This window comes from Podarcis erhardii, assembly GCF_964252035.2.
Source record: "Podarcis erhardii genome assembly, chromosome: 6".
In the NCBI taxonomy this organism is placed as follows: domain Eukaryota; kingdom Metazoa; phylum Chordata; class Lepidosauria; order Squamata; family Lacertidae; genus Podarcis; species Podarcis erhardii.
In genome coordinates, this window is record NC_138510.1 from 71,987,889 (window position 1) to 72,008,591 (window position 20,703).

The window sequence follows — 20,703 nt, forward strand, 5'->3', positions numbered from 1 at the left end:
CTCTCCCTGCACTTATTACAGTCGATTTCTAGGATCCATGCTATGTACAGTGTATGTATCTGTAAAGATGTAGGTCTACTTTGTCATTCGCCAGAAATTCTAGTTATGAACTCTACCCATCCTAGCAGGCACATGGGCACAGCTTCCAAACCTTCCAAATTCTGTTTGCCATAAAATATACTGTCTTTCTGGTCCTTTGTGGTTTTATTTGGCCTGGTTATGTAGTATCAGAAGCTACACACACACACAACCTATAAACATCACACTATTTAGAAGATCACCGCTGTCCCACATTTTCCCCTCCCTCAATCTGTATTTTCTCCTGCCAGGATACTCCCAAAAAGGTGAGAGTATGAGAAAACCCAGACTGAGAGAGGAGAAAGTGTGGGAAGGCAGTGATTCAGAGGACAACAGAAAACTAATGGAGCTACAGAAGTTTACTATCCACGTTAAATGACTGTATAGATGAACCACCAACCTATGTTACTTAGTATTCAGGTTTTTCTTTAAAAAGTGAAAAAAAACACCTGCTACTAAATGAGATTGTATTTATTGGTCATCTAGGTTAATTGAAAATCTCAAAAGTTTGCAGCATGCTGGTACTGAATGTGCAGTCTTGGAAAGGCATTTCAGTGATGAGAAGTGAGATTGTGGCATGTATAGCTCCTTTTATGCTAAATGCTTTTGGTGTGGAGCTACCTTGGCCTCGTGGCTTGCTCTCCTCTGCCGTGACATACTGTGCAGAACATAAAGTTCTGGATTTCCATTGTCCTCCTCTTCTTTCAGGTGCATGCCTGCTTTGTTAGCCCTGCTAAGCCGCAATAAAATTTATTACGGTTAAGTGGCAATTTGTTGCCATGAAACTGCAATTAAAGTATTACCGGGCAGCCATTTTAGATTAACACACATTCGGAGCATAGGCAAGCGCTGAACGGGCTCTTGTTATCTTTACCAGATTGGAGCTCTCCGCATAATAGTAAAACTGTGACACATTCACCTATGTCTTTTGTCAAGTTGAAGAATTTGAGCTCTCGGTGGGAGCACAATGATCTCATCGCAAGCATACTAAGAGCAAAGACAAGTCAGGGCTGATTTCTGCACGTTCAACCTGCAGTGTCTAAAGTTATTGCCATGTTTGGGCGATGGAGGTGGGGGATTGTGGGAAAGGGGGGGGGGAGATGGCATTGCTTTGCTGAAATTTTGCAGGGATGGGGATGCATTCGAGAGAGCGTGCTTTTGACTTCAGACTGACTGTTAAAACGGACTGCACGCTGTGGACTCTGATGCCAGTAATGTGAAGCGGGTTCTGACTTGTTAGAGTTTTAAAGGCGGGCGTCTTTTTTCTCCTTTTAACTGCAATTAAACGAAAGGCTAGGACAGAACTGATCTGAAGGCATTGTTTCCGAGATGGCCACTCATACGTAATGAAAACTTGCAAGGCTTTCCTTAAAATTTAAGAACCTCTTAATAATCTTCTTCTTCTTCTTCTTCTTCTTCTTCTTCTTCTTCTTCTTCTTCTTCTTCTTCTTCTTCCATGCTTTAGCTTGATCTATTAAAACAAAAATCTTGGGCACTCCTTGACACACACTGGCGAGAGATGTAAGTTCCATTGACGCGAAATGCTTCGAAATAGGCAGTTAAGATTGCACCACCACGTAGAACGAGGGTGTGAATTTGCTTAACTCTTTTTTTGGGGGGGGGGAGGCAGTGAGGGTTGGCCTTCCACTCTGCCACTTCCTTCCACGATAGATTCCCTCAGGTATTTTTACTTTTAGTGAAAACGTTGGCCGAATCCAGCACAGACCTCATTGTTCCGAAGCTCATTTACCTCAGCTTAAGAGTACCGTCACCCCATATCTACCGATGAAACCTTACTTGACTGTGAAACAGTATGAATGAAAATTCCCGGAACAAACCCAAAATATGCTTTGAACAGTGAAGCAATTATTTTATTTGTTTGTATGTTTACATCCCACATTTCTCAAGGCCGTGTAGTGTGTCTGCATTTCTCGGTCTCTATTTTATCCTCTTAACAACCCTGTGAGATAGGCTGAGAGTGAGCATCACTTGGCTCTGTCTCTATATGGTGTGTGATGCTGCACTCTCGGCTTTCTGCCCTCTCAAACTTTCTGCAGGTAAAACTTTGCCCTCAAATTCTTCCCGAGAAACGAACGATTTGTGCTTGTCTCACTAGCTTGCCTCATCACCGCACATATGATTGGTCCGGGAATGAATGCACTTTGGACTCGATTTTACCTGTTAATGGACCACAACTGTCTGTGTGGCACCCTTCTGCCCACAGCTGAATGGGCAGAGATGCAGCAAACAGAAAATGCGCAAAGAATCCCGTCCCCCGCAAAACAAAAAACCCCCACTCCATTCCTTCTACTTAGTGCAAGACATAACATGAATTTGTGGACCTGTCGAGAAAGAGGTATGTTTCCTCAGACTCTTTATTCCCTTTTGTGCATGCATGGACACACTCTCTTTCTCTCAAGCTTTGAGGGCAAAGATATGTGAACAACCTCTGATGGCATCTAGGATTGCTTTAATGCATCGAGTAATTTGGGTCATGCAGGTTGTCTTTATAATTAAGGTTATCATTTTGCTGTGCAAAATTTTAATGAATTTCAGGGCACCGGCTTAGTAAAAAGAGTCGCAGAAGGGTGACCAAATATTTATAGAATAAATAGAAGCATCAAAGGAGCAAAAATATTATGTCTTTACCACAGTGGTTTAATTGGGCTGATTGAACATAGGGAATTATTAAATGTGCGTCTCTGTTAACTTAATGAATGTACAGCAGAGGAAACTCAAAGCCCCTGCTAGAAACTAGAATATGGGTGTAGAAATCTGTGGTTGTTCAGATGCTGATAAACTCCCGTCATCTCTGCTTATTGGCCATTCTAGTTGGAGCTAATGAGAGTTTGAATCTTAACATCTGCATAGCCCCATATTTCCTCTCCTTGGACATGTGTCTTGCTGTTCCATACACTAACTGTTTCTCAAGCTAACCTAACTCATAGTTTTGATATGAGGTTAAACGTTGGTTTTAGTGGCAAATGTATGCTGCTATGAGTTTCTTAGAATGTGAAAAGCAAATAGGCAATATTTAAGCTTCCATCCTAAACTAGGTAAGGAGAGAGTGTGGGACTGTGTGCTTGCATGAACTTCTTAGCTTTTTTCCGAGTGGAGTGATGGAACATAGATTAATATTATCTTCTTTCTAAGCTGGGCTTCGCCTTGGAACTACTACAGACAGGAGTTGCTAATACTGGCAACGTGCTGCTATTATTATATAATAATAGGTAGGTTCAGAGCATCTTTATAGGCTTTAACCCCAAGTTTGCATAAGAAGAACTCCATCAATGGAATACTTTCACTGGTAGTGGCGTGGAGAGGCCAAGCTCACTTCCCCTCTGCTCTTGTGGTTCTCTGTGCCCCCAGAAGGTTGTTCTGGAAGACTGGAGAATAACATGGGAGGTGGTGTTGGGGGAATCAGTGAAAATTTCCTCTCTTCATACACTCCAACGTTTCTCCGACGAAAATAGGGACGTCCTATTCCATAATGATAATTTTACTATTTATAACCCACACATCTTATTGGGTTGCCACAACTCTGGGCAGCTTCCACCATATATAAAAACATAATGAAACATTAAACATAAAAAAACCTTCCCTATGCAGGGTTGCCTTCAGATGTCTTCTAAAGGCTGTATAGTTACTTATCTCCTTGGTTCAGGTGTCGCATAATTCCATACCCTCCAACATTTTCCCAATGAATATAGGGACATCCTAAGGAAAAGCTGGACATTCTGGGATCAAATCAGAAACCAGGACAGCTTCACTAAATCAGGGACGTCCCTCAAAAATAGGGACACTCGGAGGGTCTGTTCCTTCCCTTTTGCCAGTGGGAGCCTCTGCTGGACTGGAGTCCCCCAATGAACAGAATAGCTATCTGGGCACCAAGCTAATATTTTTCAAAAGTGGCCTTCAGGCAGCTTAGCACCTGTACTTAGCACCTGCAGGGAAACTGGGTCATTTGCCATTCACTCATGCTCCCTCCTGCACATTGACCTTGTGATGTGTGGGTATGTGCGTTTGTGTGACAGAGAGGCAATAAGCCATGCCGTCTCTGAATCAAGTTAGAAAATGCAAGCCCAGTGCTGGCAATGGCTGGGATCCAAAGAACCACGTGCACAGCTGGTTCCCATTGTCGTCGATGGAATGCAAAGAGCAAGCTGTTCCGTAGCTGACAACTGGGAAAAGCCATGTCTGAGCTTTTGGTATTCAATTGCTGCATTGTGGCCAATATCGTTCTATGCATAAAGTCTGGATTTCACCCAAGGAATTAAGGGAGGGAAGCTTTCTTGCTGTAAATGTAGAAAGAACGCAAAACCTGCACAGCAGCAAATACTCCAAGCAGGTACTGGGCCATCGATCATACTTGAATATGGAACTGTCCAATTCTGTGATTACATAAACAAGTGTGGTGCTTTATTATAGAATACCAAAAGACTTTGGGTTATTGTAACACGGCTCCCTCTGAGTTGCTTTCTGATCTTCCAACTACAGCCTTTCTGAATGAGGCATAGGTAATGAGGCATTTGTGGAAGTGTACATGACACCCTTCAGAATTATAATTCTGGCTTCATCCCTAAAAGGCTCTTTTGAAGACTTGGGAAGAAGAAGAAAATCCTTGCAAATGGACTCCGTTCATATTTGTTGCTTTAAGGAGAGCGTTCGCAGGGGTGTTTAAATGAAATAGATCATATTTTTAATTACATCAAAGCAGAGCTGACTCTGCCCCCCAATTTTCAGTTGAATTGCTATGGCTCAAAAAGGCGTTGAAAATCGGTAGTGGAGTTACTGAAACCTACTTGGTGGTGGCTTTAAAAGGAGGGCAGAATGTTACTCCTTCAGATATCACCTTTTCTCTCTATTAAAATGTTATTTAGGTTGTGCACCAGGCTGCATCTCTTGGGATTTTTGGGAGCTCTCTGTGCAGGGAGTAGAAGAGTAGAATGACAAGAGGAGAAGGGAATGAGATGGGCTCTTTCGAGACCTGCACTTTGGTGTGTGTGTGTGTGTGTGTGTGTGTGTGTGTATTAAAAGCACAAGGGAGCTTGAGAGTAGTAGAGCCTCAGGTGAGGTTAGTGGCTGTCTTCTAGTAATTTTCTGTCCACTACACCCAGCACTGAATTCTCAGAAACAATGAGTGTGCCTTCTATAAGGCTAGCAGAAGGAAACTCTCCATGACAATCTGGCTTGGAAGACTGCATTGCTGGTCCAATTTTTCTTGCAGTGCCAGTCATTCTGCACAGCTGCAACTTCTGGAGCATATTCAAGGGTAACCCTGCATAGAGAGCATTGCAGTCATCTAACTGAGAGGTGACTAAAGATTGAGGGGTCACTAGCTAAGCTTTTCTTGGTCCGGAAACAGCCATAGCTGGCAAACCAACCAGAGATAGTGCTCCTGAAGCCATTAGCAGTGGTGGACGTTGGGCTCTCAAAATCTGCCTCTTGTAGCATTGTTGTGGAGGCCCCTGCAGCATGGTGCCCAATTCTGCTGTACCAGCTGTTCCACCCTAATACCACCTCTGCCACCAGGCTTCTAGAGATAATGACGTCTCCAATAGCATCCCCCAAAGCTATGAACCTGCTTCTTCGGGGGGAGTGCAACACCACCCAGAACAGGCTGCCTACCAAACTCCTGGCTCCACAAACTGTACTTTGATCTTATCAGGATTCACCTTCAGTTTATTGGCCCTAATGCAGTTCATTGCTGCTTCCAGGCATCTATCCAGCACCTAAATGGCTTCTCCTGATTCAGATGGAATGGGAATGGAATTGCATGCTATCTGCATACTAATGGCATCATACTCTATATGTCTAGGTGATGGCTTCCAATAGCTTCATATGGATGTTAAAGAGCATTGGGGACAAGACAGTATCTTGTAGAACCCAACAGCATAAGTGTCAACAGGTAAAGCAGGAGTCTCCATCTGCTAGTCTCTGGGATCAGTTCTTTGCAGAACTATTGTAATACAGTGCCTCTAACTCCCAAGCCATAAAAAACCAATGCAGGAGAATACCATGGTCAATGGTACTGAAAGATATTGAGAAATGAAGGAGAACCAATATAGTGTTACACTCCCCATGCCCATCTCCAAATAGGAGTAATCAGTCAGGGTGACCAAGGCCATTTTGGTACCAAATCTGAGCCTAAAGCCAGATTGCAATCTGATTATTCTGTTCGGCAAGCTGAAATGGCAGAGTGTGGCACTGAATTCCTCCCACAATTCTAACATCATGAACCTGTTAGGCCAACTGTCAAGAGCATTATGCCTTAATCCAAACTATGTTAGTTGCATTCCCATTGATTTCAATGGAAACTTAAATCACAATGAAGTTCAGTCATTGATTTCAATAGGATCCAAGGTCAACCACCAATGGGCTATAATCTGAAACCTCTGGCCAGCAATGGTAGGACTTGACGGAACCGTTTCAGGGGTACCCAGAATAAAAGTAGGGGCATCAGGATGCTGGAAGGAAAGATCAGTGCTGTAGAGTAGATGAGAGCTTCTTGCTGTGCAACATGTACTAAATTTGGTACTGCTTGGAGCATCTATTGGCCCAGTGGTCTGTCTGATGGCACCCAATATTTTTGAGTGCCTCAGTCCGGGGAATGCTCGAGTGGAAGAATATTAGGCTGGCCATGTAAAAAAGAGGAAATGTCTCACCAAGATAACAAAAGAGTGTATGGATTTGCGTATGCTAATTTATACGCATAGGTGCAAATTTGGAGATAGCTTTAAAATAGTATAATGTAAACGGAAATACACTACCTTTCTCTGTAGTGGAGCAGTCTGCTCTCTAGATACTAATTATGGATGGGCATTCAAGGCCGCTCTTGCTTCCCTTCCTTAAGGTTTGTTCTCTTTGAATTGGCTGGATAGCTCAGCTGGTTAGAGCAAGGTGCTGATGATGCCTAGGTTGCAGGTTCAATCCCATATGGGACAACTGCATATTCCTGCTTTGCAGCGGATTGATCCTCAAGGGTCCCTTCCAAGTCTACAATCCTATGATTCTATGACTGGACAGCTCTTCAAATAGAGAAATATCCTCTGTCCAAAAGGGCACATGGTCACCTTGATGAGTGGGCAGGAGAAACACACAGACTGGGGTCTGTGTGTGTGTGTTTAAAGCCAATTGTAGGAACAGAAAGCAAAGAAAAAGGTAGCACACACAGTTTAGAGGTGTGTATTGTTCCTTTGGCCCTAGTTCCATCAAGCACCTCTCGATCCAGGCTGTGCTTGATCTCAGATTCTCCTCCTTGCCGAGTAGAATAATTAAAGCAAACGCAATCCATCACTTCTTCGACTAAATATATTTTCATTTGGTTTGCACGTGAATGTGTATATATCACTCAGCGCATATATATTTAGAATATGTGATACGACATTATGGCAACCGATAAATCCTGCATGCTTACTATATCTGCATTATTTGCTGCAACATTAAGCTCAGTAAGAATTTTTATATGTATCTTGTTCCAGAGCGAAATATATTGAAGAATTGATGCTCGGTTATAAACAAACACATAACTTTCCTGCACAACGTAGTGAAGGTGGCAGCTTGTAGCTTGTGTGGAGATGATTTTTTGTAAACAATTGTAAGCTTTCACGGGGGGGGGGGGGTAAATAATTTCTAATTTTTTTTTTATTTTTTTTTTTTAAGGATCCTTTTAGAATGATAAGGAGTGTGAACTGAATGAATGGATCTCTCTCTCTCTCTCTTCCCCTCTTGTCCTAAGCTGCAATCACACAGCCTCTTACTTGGGAGAACTTGCTTCTAAGTAAACATGCCTAAGATCAGGCTGCTAATGGTTTAATAGCACACACACACACACACACACACACACACCTTGCGCTGTGAATTCAGAGGAAAGGCATCCCAGCTTCATTCCATTTAAGTGGCTTTTGTGGATTATCTTATTTCATTACTTTCAATAAAGCCATGCCTAGGCTGCCAGTTCAGTATGCTGATGTGGTTCATAGCAGAAGCTCAAGATGTGCTCTTAAATACTCTAAGCTTATGCAAGGCCTTGACATTAGTAGGTTTTAGACATCAGCAGAGTTGGCAGTTCTGAAGAACTGATATGATACCGACGCTTTACAGGTAAAAGCGAGCAGATCCGGTGTGAAATTGAGATAGCAGGAGCAAGACTGGTATACAACTTTTTTTTATTGATGAAGTTTGGGGGGAAAGATATTTTAGGCCAGATGTATTAATCCTGTAATGACTTGAAATATAATCAGTCAGCTACTGCAGGGGGATATGAAGAGGGAGGTGGGGAGGTACAGATTTCAGGTTTTGACTGTTCAAGCTTTCCCAGTTCATTAAAAAATGAATCAATCAGGCAGGCATACACAGACTTGATATCCAAAGGGCTGGAAATTCTAAATAGGATTCAGACATTATTTAAAAGTTGCAGATGGTCCTTTTTCCACGGTGAGGGTGGTACAACTCGACAACCGTCGATTCCTCCGGGTGATTGTTTTTCACCTTTTTAGAGCTAGTAAAATGTGTTATAAATATGAAAGGAGAGAGAGATTTGGCTGGATATGGAGAATTTAAAAGCTTTGCTGTGGGCCATCGAAAGGTGCTATGTAATATATGTCTAAACAAAATGCACAGCCACAAAAGTTTTGTTTTATGTTTTCTAGAATGTAGATTTTAATTTTTTTTCCAGCAGGCAGAAAGGCAGAAGGCTCTTGCCTACAGGACCTCGTTCTCCCCCATCATCTCTCTCCTCCCTTTTCACAGGCAGCTGGCAATGGTAATTAACTCATTACTATTAATTTTTGCCAACTCTTGTTGGAGAAGCGATGTTATTTTTCAACTTTATTTACAAAATGGAAATCTCCCGTATTGGGGCTTGGCAAGTTCCACGTGCCTCTCGCGAAAGGAATGCATGAAAAGGGGCAGAAACCCAGGCGCCAAAACAAAACAATTCTTGCACAGTGACATGATTGGCGAGGGAAAGGTGGCGGTGACTGCACCCTCTAGTCCTTAGTGGGACTGCCATGCTGGGGAAGAGGGATGGCTCTAGACCTCAAAGGGCAAAGGCATACAAGGAACATAGCAGGGATTCAGCCCTTCCATCATGATGACGGTGGCCGAGAGTTCCTTCTTGCAAGTGCACTGGACTGCATTGGAGACCCTGTAACTGAACTACACATTGCAATGCAATTCACCAACATGATAGAGGCCACATGGCTCTGCCATGCATCCATGGTAAAGGCAACCTGTAGCTTTGTACCTGAGTAGGTGCAAATTAAATCTGACGGCGTCATACTCAGAGCAGGCTAACCGAAATCAGATTGCTGTTTTCATAGTATTATTAGAATTCATAGTATTATTTGCATTGTTTTATTTATTTAGGTTTGGGCTCTGCCCTGATCATGTGTACTCTGATTAATAAACTGTTAGATGATGATGATGATAATTTACTTATACCCCACCCATCTGGCTGGGTTTCCCCAGCCACTCTGGGCAGCTCCCAACAAAATATTAAAAATACAATAAAGCATCAAACACAAAAGATTTCCCGATACAGGGCTGCCTTCAGATGTCTTCTAAAAGTCAGATAGTTGTTTATATACTGCCGAGAAGGCCCTCTGCCAATATAAAAATATAAACCAATATAAAAATATAAGCTAAAAAATAAATAAATCAAAAATTTGATCTGTCTGACCCAGCCTGTTAATAGCCATCAGAATACACTTGCTTCTGAAAATCACAATATAATATATATTTCACAATATATATAAATCACAATATATATATATATTGCTAAACTATATTGCTAAAATATATAAATCACAATATATATATATATATTGCTAAACTTAAAAAAAAACACAAAAAAAACTTATATAAGAATACCAAATGTTGATCTGGAGTAAAATATTGCATGTGGAAGAAACCTAGCCTTATGCGTTGGTGGAATTCAAGTGGGAGGAATTTCCTGAGTTGTGGAATAACCAGTGAGGTTGCATCTCTATGTGCTCTGGATGTGGCATGTATGATAGGCTGCTCTTAACTGATTTTAGAAATCCACACTGAAAGGGGGGGGGGAGAGGTCTTCTGTACAGTAAGGTTTGTATTGTCTAGGATTAAATATAGCGGCTGCTCAACAGGAGAAGAAACTGCTTCGGAGATTCATGGAATGAAATGAATGGAAGAGACTCCATCTAGTCATAATGGCACATGAGCTCTCTGAACATGTAACACCCCCCGCCCCCGACAGGTGAGCCCATGCCATGCAGATCATAAAGTGCCATATTGTGGATTGTGGATTGTGGAATGCTTTCCCTAGAGAGGCTTGCCTGGTGCCATCATTACTGGGCAAAAATATTCCTCTTTATGTCTATTAAATAATCAATGGCCTATGAAAGTGTGGGGGAATAAAATAGGATGACTATTTTATTATTAGGCTATCTGTCAGTATGCTTCTAGGGACGTGGGTGGCGCTGTGGTCTAAACCACAGAGCCTAGGGCTTGCCGATCAGAAGGTTGGTGGTTCAAATCGCCGCGACAGGGTGAGCTCCCATTGCTCGGTCCCTGCTCCTGCCAACCTAGCAGTTCAAAAGCACTTCAAAGTGCAAGTGGATAAATAGGTACCACTCCAACAGGAAGGTAAATGGCCTTTCCATGTGCTGCTCTAGTTTCGCCAGAAGTGGCTTAGTCATGCTGGCCACATGACCCGGAAGCTGTACGCTGGCTCCCTTGGCCAGTAAAGTGAGATGAGCGCCGCAACCCCAGAGTCATCTGCAACTGGACCTTACGGTCAGGGGTACCTTTACCAGTATGCTTCTTATTGTGTTTTTATCACTGAAGTTCTGTAATGTGTTTTTAATGTTGTACGCTGCCCTGGGATCTTCCGATAAAGGGCGATGTGTAAATTGTACAAATAATAAAAATAACAACAAACAAACAAACGTACACAGAAAAGGAGTGAGTGAAGTGGTACCTATAGGACAAAATAATGCATTAATAATGGGGCGGGGGGAGAGAATGTCCATGGTTCTCAGGCGAAACAATGCTAGCAGTTTCCAGCCCCTGCCTGGCTAAGAAGACTGAAACATTTCAAGACCTCCTGTCCGCCTAGGCTGCTCTGCTATTGGCTGTGCAAGAACTCTGGCTAAGGGATGGTGGCCCATACCTAGAGTGGACGCAGGCTGGACAACTTCAGCCTAAAATCTCAGATGCTTTGTGATTTCGATGAAACGAGACAGTACTTTAGCTGGGAAATAACATCCCTTTCAGGACTGCCTGTCGACAATGAAAATCTAAATATTCATCAGCCACATTTAAGTGCTGATAAGGTGCTTCGCAGAATAGCTCTGTGTTCACTCTGAGCCCGAATCGGCCTCCTTTATTCATGCTAAGTACCTCCTTACCATGGGAGTTCAACAGGGGCTTTCTTGCAGAGTAATGTGCTCCTCATGGACTGCAAGTGCACTCTCGCCTGCTCTGATGTGCTTGCTTAAGCCACCCGTACATTTTAAGAGGAACTTTTATTCCCCGAGACAGACGGAATCGCAGCATTATCTTTTCACATTTTCCTTTTCATTGTCTTAAAGACAAATCTTGGGCTAGGATACGCTTTAATCCCCCTTGACCTGCTTTGCTGTATGTTATTTTGGACTAATGAAAGCCTATTTTGAATATACTTATCTGGGCGGGTGAACTTTATGACGAGAGATCAGAGTAATCTACACAAAGGGTACATTAAACTTCTTGCAGAGGCCCTATTTAAATCCACCACAGAGAGAAGCTAAGGCTGAAATTGTATCAGGTTTCATGCTGCTCCTTTCCCTACGTATTACAATGATTTCTCAGCAACAGCATATGAGTTACTGCATCTATGCAGAAAACACAGTAAAGATGTCAAGCCCTACATGCTGAGATTTTATAAAATGTTTCTCGTGATTTCAGCAAGATGTTCAAATTATTGCTCTCTCAGTTTAAGCCCCCACATTAAGGACTGCTTAGGATTTTTGTAGCGGAGGCTGCAGCCCTAAACATGTAAGATGCTGTCTTAGACCGAGTCAGGTTAACAGTCCAACTCAACATTGTCTTTGCTGATTGGAAACTGCTCTCCAAAGACTCTAAGAGTCTTTCCCTCCCTGGAGATGCCAGGGACCATTGAACCTGGGGCCATTTGAATGCAAAGCATCTGCTGTGCCACAAACTCTTAGCTTACGCTTACCTGGCAGTAAGTCCCATTAAAGTCAACGCAACCTATTCCTGTGATGGCATATCTAAGATTGCACTGAAAGTCTGAAACTGGGTAGACTGTCTAGATTAGGAATGACACAACCTGTGTTCCTACAGATGTTGATCTACAACTCCCAGCATGGACAACTGTCAGGGATGATAGAATTTCTATCTTGCAGGGCAGCAGCTGAAGAAGGAGCAAAAAGGGTTTTCTTGTATGTGTTTCTTTGTGGCTGATTAGCTGCTCTCCCTGTGCAAGGGTCAGAGGGGGCAGGGTTTCTGTTGAGGCAGGTGATTAGCTGTGGGAGGAGCTTATCAGAGCTTGCAGGGCAGCAGTTTGATCCATCTTTTAGATTTAGGGGAGCTAGTCTCAAACGTTTGTTGGGGGAGACCTAGGGTTTTTTTGGGGGGGAGTTATTTGTCCTGTCTTCACGCTTTTTATGATGGAGGACCGCTGTAGCCACCCCCAATGACACATTCTCAAGATGGAGGGTGAAGGAACAGCTGCAGTCGCCTGCGGTTCCTGCGCAATGTTTGCCATCTTGCCAAAGGTTACAGGCAGCTTTACCTGCAGCAATTGCATGTTGATTGTCCTCTTAGAAGACGAAGTCCAGCAACTGGAGGAATGTGTAGCTACGCTCCAAAGAATTAGAGAGCTGGAGCTCTTCTTGGAAGCAACAGAGCACACCGTCTCCACCAAGGAGGAGACAGGGGACTCCCCTGAGAAGGAGGCTAGTTCACCAACACAGGAGCCAGATATATGGAGAAACGTGACTCAAAGAAGTAGGAGGCCCAGGGTTCGCTCTGATTGTTTAGAAATACACAATCGCTTTGAGGTCCTCGCCCCTAGCATGGAAGATGAAGAGCAGACTCCATTTGAGGATCTCTCCCTCATTACAGTCGATCAGGTATATGAAGACGAGCAGCAAAGTCAGTCCTCAGGGAATGTGCAGCCGACCTTGGAACGGACAGCTCACGGAAGAACTCCGACCAGACCTAAGAGGAGGCGTGTAGTGGTGATAGGGGATTCCCTACTGAGGGGAACAGAAGCAGTGATCTGTGGGCCTGACAAGATGTCTCGGGAAGTGTGCTGTCTCCCCGGGGCTAAGATCCAAGATGTAACTGAACGACTGCAAGGAATCATAAAACCCACTGACAAATACCCCTTCCTCTTGGTTCATGTGGGAACCAATGACACTGCAAGCAATAGCCTCCAGAAGATCAAAAGAGACTATGAGGCTCTGGGCAGGAAATTGAAGCAATTAAATGCACAAATTGTCATCTCATCTGTCCTCCCAGTTGAACGACGTGGCCCAGGGAGAGAGGGAAAAATAGTGGAAGTGAACAGCTGGCTTCGCAAATGGTGTAAACAGGAACAGTTTGGATTCTTAGATCACGGACTGCAGTTTCTTGAAGATGGACTTCTGGCAAGTGATGGGCTGCACCTCACAATGGTTGGGAGGAATGTTTTTGCCAAAAATCTCAGAAACCTCATCAGGAGGGCTTTAAACTGACTAATGTGGGGAAGGGAGACAGTGCTCCTGAAGGTAGGAGTCTATCAATTGATGAAGATGATCATCCAAATGTCATAGACCAAATGGAGCAAACAGCACGCAGACCTAGTGGTGGGAGGAAAAAATCCTTAAATAAGAGACACGGGGGAATGATTAATGGACTTCAATGTCTGTACACTAATGCGCAAAGCATGGGAAATAAACAAGATGAGCTTGAGCTCTTGGTACAGCAAACTAAATATGACATAATAGGCATCACTGAAACCTGGTGGGATAAGTCCCACGATTGGAATGTAATAATGGAGGGATACAATCTATTTCAGAGAAACAGACCAGACAAGAAAGGAGGAGGAGTGGCGTTATATGTCAGGGATGTGTATACCTGTGAAGAGATCCAAGATTTAGAACCTCAAAGCCAAAGTGAGAGCATTTGGGTCAAAATTAAGGCAGAGAAGAATAACAGTGACCTCATTGTGGGAGTTTACTATAGATCCCCAAGCCAAACGGAAGACATAGATGATGCCTTCCTGGAACAGATGGCCAAGCATGCAAAAGGAAGGGAGATAGTAGTAATGGGGGACTTCAATTACCCGGATATTTGTTGGATGTCAAACTCAGCCAAGAGCATAAGGTCAAACAGATTCCTCACTGGCCTTGCAGACAATTTCATTGTCCAGAAAGTGGGAGAAGCAACAAGAGGAACAGCCATTTTAGATCTGGTCCTAACCCATGTTGATGACCTGGTTAGTGGGGTAGAAGTGGAAGGATCATTAGGCGCGAGTGATCATGCTCTTCTGAAGTTTACTATACAGCAGAAAGGAGCAGCCAAGCATACTAGGACTCAATTTCTTGACTTTAAGAAAGCCGACTTCATAAAACTTAGGGAAGTGCTGGGTGAGATCCCATGGACAGTAATACTAAAAGGAAAGGGAGTTCATGATGGCTGGGAGTTTGTTAAGAGGGAGATAGTAAAAGCACAACTTCAGGCAATACCAATGAGACGGAAACATAGAAGGTGCCTAAAGAAGCCAGGGTGGCTATCTAAAGAACTTTTAACTGAGTTAACATTAAAAAAGGATGTGTACAAAAAATGGAAAAGGGGGGAAACCACCAAAGAGGAATTCAAACAAATAGCCAGCACGTGTAGACACAAAGTCAGAAAAGCTAAAGCACAGAATGAACTCAGGCTTGCTAGAGAGGTTAAAAGCAACAAAAAAGGCTTTTATGGGTATGTTCGTAGCAAAAGGAAGAAGAAAGAAACAGTGGGGTCACTCAGAGGAGAAGATGGTGAAATGCAAACAGGGGACACAGAAAGGGCTGAACTCCTCAATGCCTTCTTTGCCTCAGTCTTCTCCGATAAAGAAAACAATGCCCGACCTGAAGAATTTGGAGCAAATGATTCAGCAGAGGAAACACAGCCCAGAATAACTAAGGAGATAGTACAAGAATACTTGGCTAGTTTAGATGTATTCAAGTCTCCAGGGCCCGATGAACTGCATCCAAGAGTATTAAAAGAACTGGCAGATGTGATCTCAGAACCACTGGCAGTCATCTTTGAGAATTCCTGGAGAACAGGCGAAGTCCTGGCAGACTGGAGGAGGGCAAATGTTGTCCCTATTTTCAAAAAGGGGAAAAGAGAGGACCCAAATAATTACCGCGCAGTCAGTCTGACATCAATAACAGGGAAGATTCTGGAGCAGATCATTAAGCAAACAGTCTGTGAGCACCTAGAAAGGAATGCTGTGATCACCAATAGTCAGCATGGATTTCTGAAAAATAAGTCATGTCAGACTAACCTGATCTCGTTTTTTGACAGAATTACAAGCCTGGTAGATGAAGGGAACGCAGTGGATGTAGCCTACCTTGATTTCAGCAAGGCATTTGACAAGGTGCCCCATGATATTCTTGTAAAGAAGCTGGTAAAATGCGGTCTTGACTATGCTACCATTCAGTGGATTTGTAACTGGCTGACTGACCGAACCCAAAGAGTGCTCATCAATGGTTCCTCTTCATCCTGGAGAAGAGTGACTAGTGGGGTGCCACAGGGTTCTGTCTTGGGCCCGGTCTTATTCAACATCTTTATCAACGACTTGGATGATGGACCCAAGGGCATCCTGATCAAATTTGCAGATGACACCAAACTGGGAGGGGTGGCTAATACCCCAGAGGACAGGATCACACTTCAAAACGACCTTGACAGATTAGAGAACTGGGCCAAAACAAACAAGATGAATTTTAACAGGGAGAAATGTAAAGTATTGCACGGGGGGGGGGGGAATGAGAGGCACAAATACAAGATGGGTGACACCTGGCTTGAGAGTAGTACATGTGAAAAGGATCTAGGAGTCTTGGTTGACCACAAACTTGACATGAGCCAACAGTGTGACACGGCAGCTAAAAAAGCCAATGCAATTCTGGGCTGCATCAATAGGAGTATAGCATCTAGATCAAGGAAAGTAATAGTGCCACTGTATTCTGCTCTGGTCAGACCTCACCTGGAGTACTGTGTCCAGTTCTGGGCACCACAGTTCAAGAAGGACACTGACAAACTGGAACGTGTCCAGAGGAGGGCAACCAAAATGGTCAAAGGCCTGGAAACGATGCCTTATGAGGAACGGCTAAGGGAGCTGGGCATGTTTAGCCTGGAGAAGAGGAGGTTAAGGGGTGATATGATAGCCATGTTCAAATATATAAAAGGATGTCACATAGAGGAGAGAGAAATGTTGTTTTCTGCTGATCCAGAGAAGCGGACACGGAGCAATGGTTCCAAACTACAAGAAAGAAGATTCCACCTAAACATTAGGAAGAAGTTCCTGACAGTAAGAGCTGTTCGACAGTGGAATTTGCTGCCAAGGAGTGCGGTGGAGTCTCCTTCTTTGGAGGTCTTTAAGCAGAGGCTTGACAACCATATGTCAGGAGTGCTCTGATGGTGTTTCCTGCTTGGCAGGGGGTTGGACTCGATGGCCCTTGTGGTCTCTTCCAACTCTATGATTCTATGATTCTATGATTTCTAGTCCAATAACATCAGGAGGGCCATAGGTTTCCCATATGAGCCAACCCAGGCTCTTGGGGAAAGAAGAACTGGATAGAATTAGTACTGTATTTTTCGCTCTATAAGACGCACCAGACCACAAGACGTACCTAGTTTTTGGAGGAAAACAAGAAAAAAAATTCTGAATCTCAGAAGCCAGAACAGCAAGAGGGATCGCTATGCAGTGAAAGCAGCAATCCCTCTTGCTGTTCTGGCTTCTGGGATAGCTGCGCAGCCTGCATTCGCTCCATAAGACGCACACACATTTTCCCTTACTTTTTAGGAGGGAAAAAGTGAGTCTTATAGAGCAAAAATTACGGTAAGTAAGTAAAGAGACTTGGAAATTTATTTTTGTGTCCCAAGTCATTCTAAATTAGATGGGAGGAAGTAATCATGAAATGCCAAATTAGTACGATTTGATTATGCTCAGCAGATAATGGGGCAAATTTGGAATTGAAGAATTGTAGAGCTCAATCCAATCCAAGTAACTTTATTGTACATTGGCCAGTAGTGTTGGAAGGGAACCCGAGGAACATCTAGTCCAACCCCTTGCAATGCAGAAATATGCAGCTGTCCCATGCAGTGATCAAACTTGCAATCTTGGCATTATCAGCACCACGGTCTAACCAACTGAGCTATCCTGGCTGACAGTAAAACTGCAACAAACTACCAGCACAATTGCACCATTGACGGCCATGGAATTATTGAGCACATTTCCATCAAGTAGTAATTTGATAATCTAGGTTTTGATTCAGCTACATGGAACCATGACATGTAATCTCAGTAACTTCATGAAACAATCAGCTTGCTTCAGTTACGGATGCATATGACAACACATGCATAACTGTGCAGGAATTCTGGAAGTGAGCATACTGCTCAGCTATTCTTAGAAAAAAGGCCAATCTGTGGACTAGGAAATCATAGACCAAAGCTCTCGACTTGACCTCTGATTGCCCTGCAGACTCCAAAAACAAATCTCCCTGCTATAAGTAGCAGGTATGAATCATAGATTTTCCAGCAACATCCTATTTGTCTCGTTTCCTTGTTTTTCTAGGACTGTTAAAACAATCCATCAGGTATAATGAATGTGTGGAGGAAGAAGGAGTGGGATCGTGATGGTGCTGTTTTTGGCCTTCACACAGTCAGACGAAGGTCTGTACAAAGCCTACTCATGTACACCTTGGGCTGATTCTCTTTGTTCAATCATTTTGTGTCTGAGTTTCCTGCTACTTAGCTCCACTACTTCTTAGGGCCCCAAGTGACTCAATTTCCCACACTTTATTAACTCAGTTTTCTAGTTCTCAGTCTGCCCCAACTTCTCCTGTGTGAGATTTTTTCCTGGTAGATAAACCGGCCTCCCACATCCATTACAGAGCATTCTATGTAGTCAGTTGCATTTTCCGAGGCACTGAAATTTCGTGAGTATTCCAAGACATCAAATCAGCTCAACCAATCGGGGCCAGAGGCTTCATTATCTCTGCCATCTCAACAAAATCCCTTAGCACAGTAGAATAGATGGCTCCATTAAAACATATCAACACACGGGATTACATGTAGCTGGAATAATGTGTGGGGTAGGTCAGACCGAAGTCCTTAAGATGCATCCCCAAGCCTGCCATGTTTATCCTATTATACTGGCTGCCAGCTGTTAACTTATTATTTAAAAAGTAGAAACCTCTTAAATAGGACCACAACCCAATTAATGAAAATTCAAAATAATTAGTCCTGTAAGATTTACTTGATAAACAGATAAATTTATGTTTAAAATCACATGTGTAACCCCCCCCCCGAAGCTTTCCTTCTGGGAATTACAGGGGTGTTGCTGTTGTTGTTGTTTAGTCGTTTAGTCGTGTCCGACTCTTTGTGACCCCATGGACCAGAGCACGCCAGGCACTCCTGTCTTCCACTGCCTCCCGCAGTTTGGTCAAACTCATGTTGGTAGCTTCGAGGACACTGTCCAACCATCTCATCCTCTGTTGTCCCCTTCTCCTTGTGCCCTCCATCATTACAGGGGTACAACTACCTAAACAGTGTAGAAGTTTATTCATGTATGCGACTACAGCGGTAAGAATGTTATTTGCCCCCAAACGGAAACAACAAGAAGTCCCAACGAAAGAAGACTGGATACAAAAACTCATGGATTATGCAGAAATGGTGAAACTTACCAGAAAAATAAGAAATCAAGACAACAAACTTTTATATATATATATGTAAAAGAATGGAAATGGTTTATTGAATATGTACAAATAAATTGTAAACAGATAAGGACATTGGCATGATTATTGTAATAACTTGCAGTTTCATAAGAATGCAAAATTTAAAGTAGATGAATAAAAGAATAAGTTACCGTATTTTTCGCCCTATAGGACGCACTGTCCCATAAGGCGCACCTAGTTTTTTGGGGGGGAAATAAAGGGAAAAAAATTATTTCCCCCCCCAGGCGCGGGGCTGGGGCGGGGGGAGGCCCGAGCTTCCCCCAACCCCAGTCCCCAAACAGGCAGCTCTCTGCAAGCCGTGGGAGCCCAGGGCTGGCTCCCGCTGCTTGCGGAGAGGTCCGCGAAGCCTGGACGCGCTGAACTCAGCGCGCGCAGGTTTCAGCAAGCAGGCACCTCTCCGCAAGCAGCGGGAGCGCTCCCACCGCTTGCGGAGACGTCCGCGAAGCCTGGATGCGTTGAGCTCAGCACGCCCAGGCTTCCGCATGCAGGCACCTCTCCGCAAGCAGCGGGAGCGCTCCCGCCGCTTGCGGAGAGGTCCGCGAAGCCTGGAGAGCGAGAGGGGTCTGTGCACACCGACCCCTCTCGCTCTCCAGGCTTCAGCGAAAGCCTGCATTCGCCCCATGGGACGCACACACATTTCCCCTTCATTTTTTGAGGGGAAAAAGTGCGTCCTATAGGGCGAAAAATACGGTAAATTAGAATATGCAGCAAGTGATAAATATAAATTTAAGGAACCGCAGAAAGAGGAGGATGGAGGTCAAGTTTTGAAATGTCAAAATGACTGTAAGACTATTGAAATGTATATAACTGAAAAATCACAAAAAATAAAAATACATCAGAGGTAGTCTTAAAATCACAAAGTATAATTAAAAACCCTTCATTGTAGATAATATTGGCTGCAAACGATAAACAGCAATTCATGAGTTCAATCTGGATGTGAATATTTCTGAAGCCAGAAGTCTACTTTCCATTTTTGCTTTTGGATTATACACATGCGTACCACAGGAAGCATCTTCTCAGAAGAGACATTCTGTCCTGGGTCAGCAACCCTTTTTCCTATGCCTATTGTGGACATTGTAAATGTCACAGCTGATGTGCTAGCTCCTGCACTCAGGATCAGGTTATTAGAGAGGCCTAAAAACATAGCATTTTTCTCAGAAAGTATATAATTTCAGCCTCTCTTTTATTGTTGGTGCGTGTTATATATTTAAAATGAAGTTATGAAAGAGCTGGGTTTTTACGCCCGCTTTGCCAAGTTAAACAACTAAACAGTTGGTTGCATAAAAGGATTCAAAGTGATGAGGGAGAGGAATGCTTCGTTACTGGAGAGTTTCTTGTAAATTGAAATACATCCTGGTTGTCTGAAATAAGCACGAACAGGTAAGAGGCATTTATAACAGGAAAGCAAACAAGCAATTCTAAGGCTTGCTGAGCCAGTAAGGGAGGACTTAGGAGGCAAGGTGTACTGATAACCTGTCAGGATAACCTCCACACAAATACTTAGGGTAGGTGACAAGCTACAGGCCTAAAATCAGGTACCCTAAAGCATGCCACTCAACTGTCCTGATTTGAGTGGGACACCCCAGAATTACAGAGCCCACCCTGGCTTCTGATTGGATCACCAAATGTCCTGTTTTTTGGTCCAGTGTGAGTC

General features: G+C 43.5%; 2 long non-coding RNA genes across 5 annotated transcripts in view; one reads left to right on the forward strand and one right to left on the reverse strand.

Moving 5' to 3' along the window:
• Window positions 1-528: 528 nt before the first annotated feature.
• On the reverse strand, window positions 529-4,145 carry LOC309344193. The gene is made up of 2 exons (XR_014157650.1): window positions 4,054-4,145; window positions 529-1,537 (listed from the first exon to the last, which is right to left on the reverse strand). It is a non-coding gene; the product is annotated as an uncharacterized lncRNA (long non-coding RNA).
• A 109-nt stretch (window positions 4,146-4,254) lies between these two features.
• LOC309343959 overlaps window positions 4,255-20,703 on the forward strand; it is a 17,602-nt gene continuing 1,153 nt past the window's right edge. The window contains exons 1-4 of one of the 4 annotated variants that reach the window (XR_014157437.1): window positions 4,255-4,426; window positions 5,897-5,986; window positions 8,756-8,842; window positions 17,888-17,985. This is a non-coding gene — a long non-coding RNA (uncharacterized lncRNA). Of the gene's footprint in view, window positions 4,427-5,795; window positions 5,987-8,755; window positions 8,843-17,887; window positions 18,276-20,703 lie in introns of those variants that run through there. The other 3 variants (XR_014157439.1, XR_014157438.1, XR_014157440.1) reach the window with 3 other exon arrangements.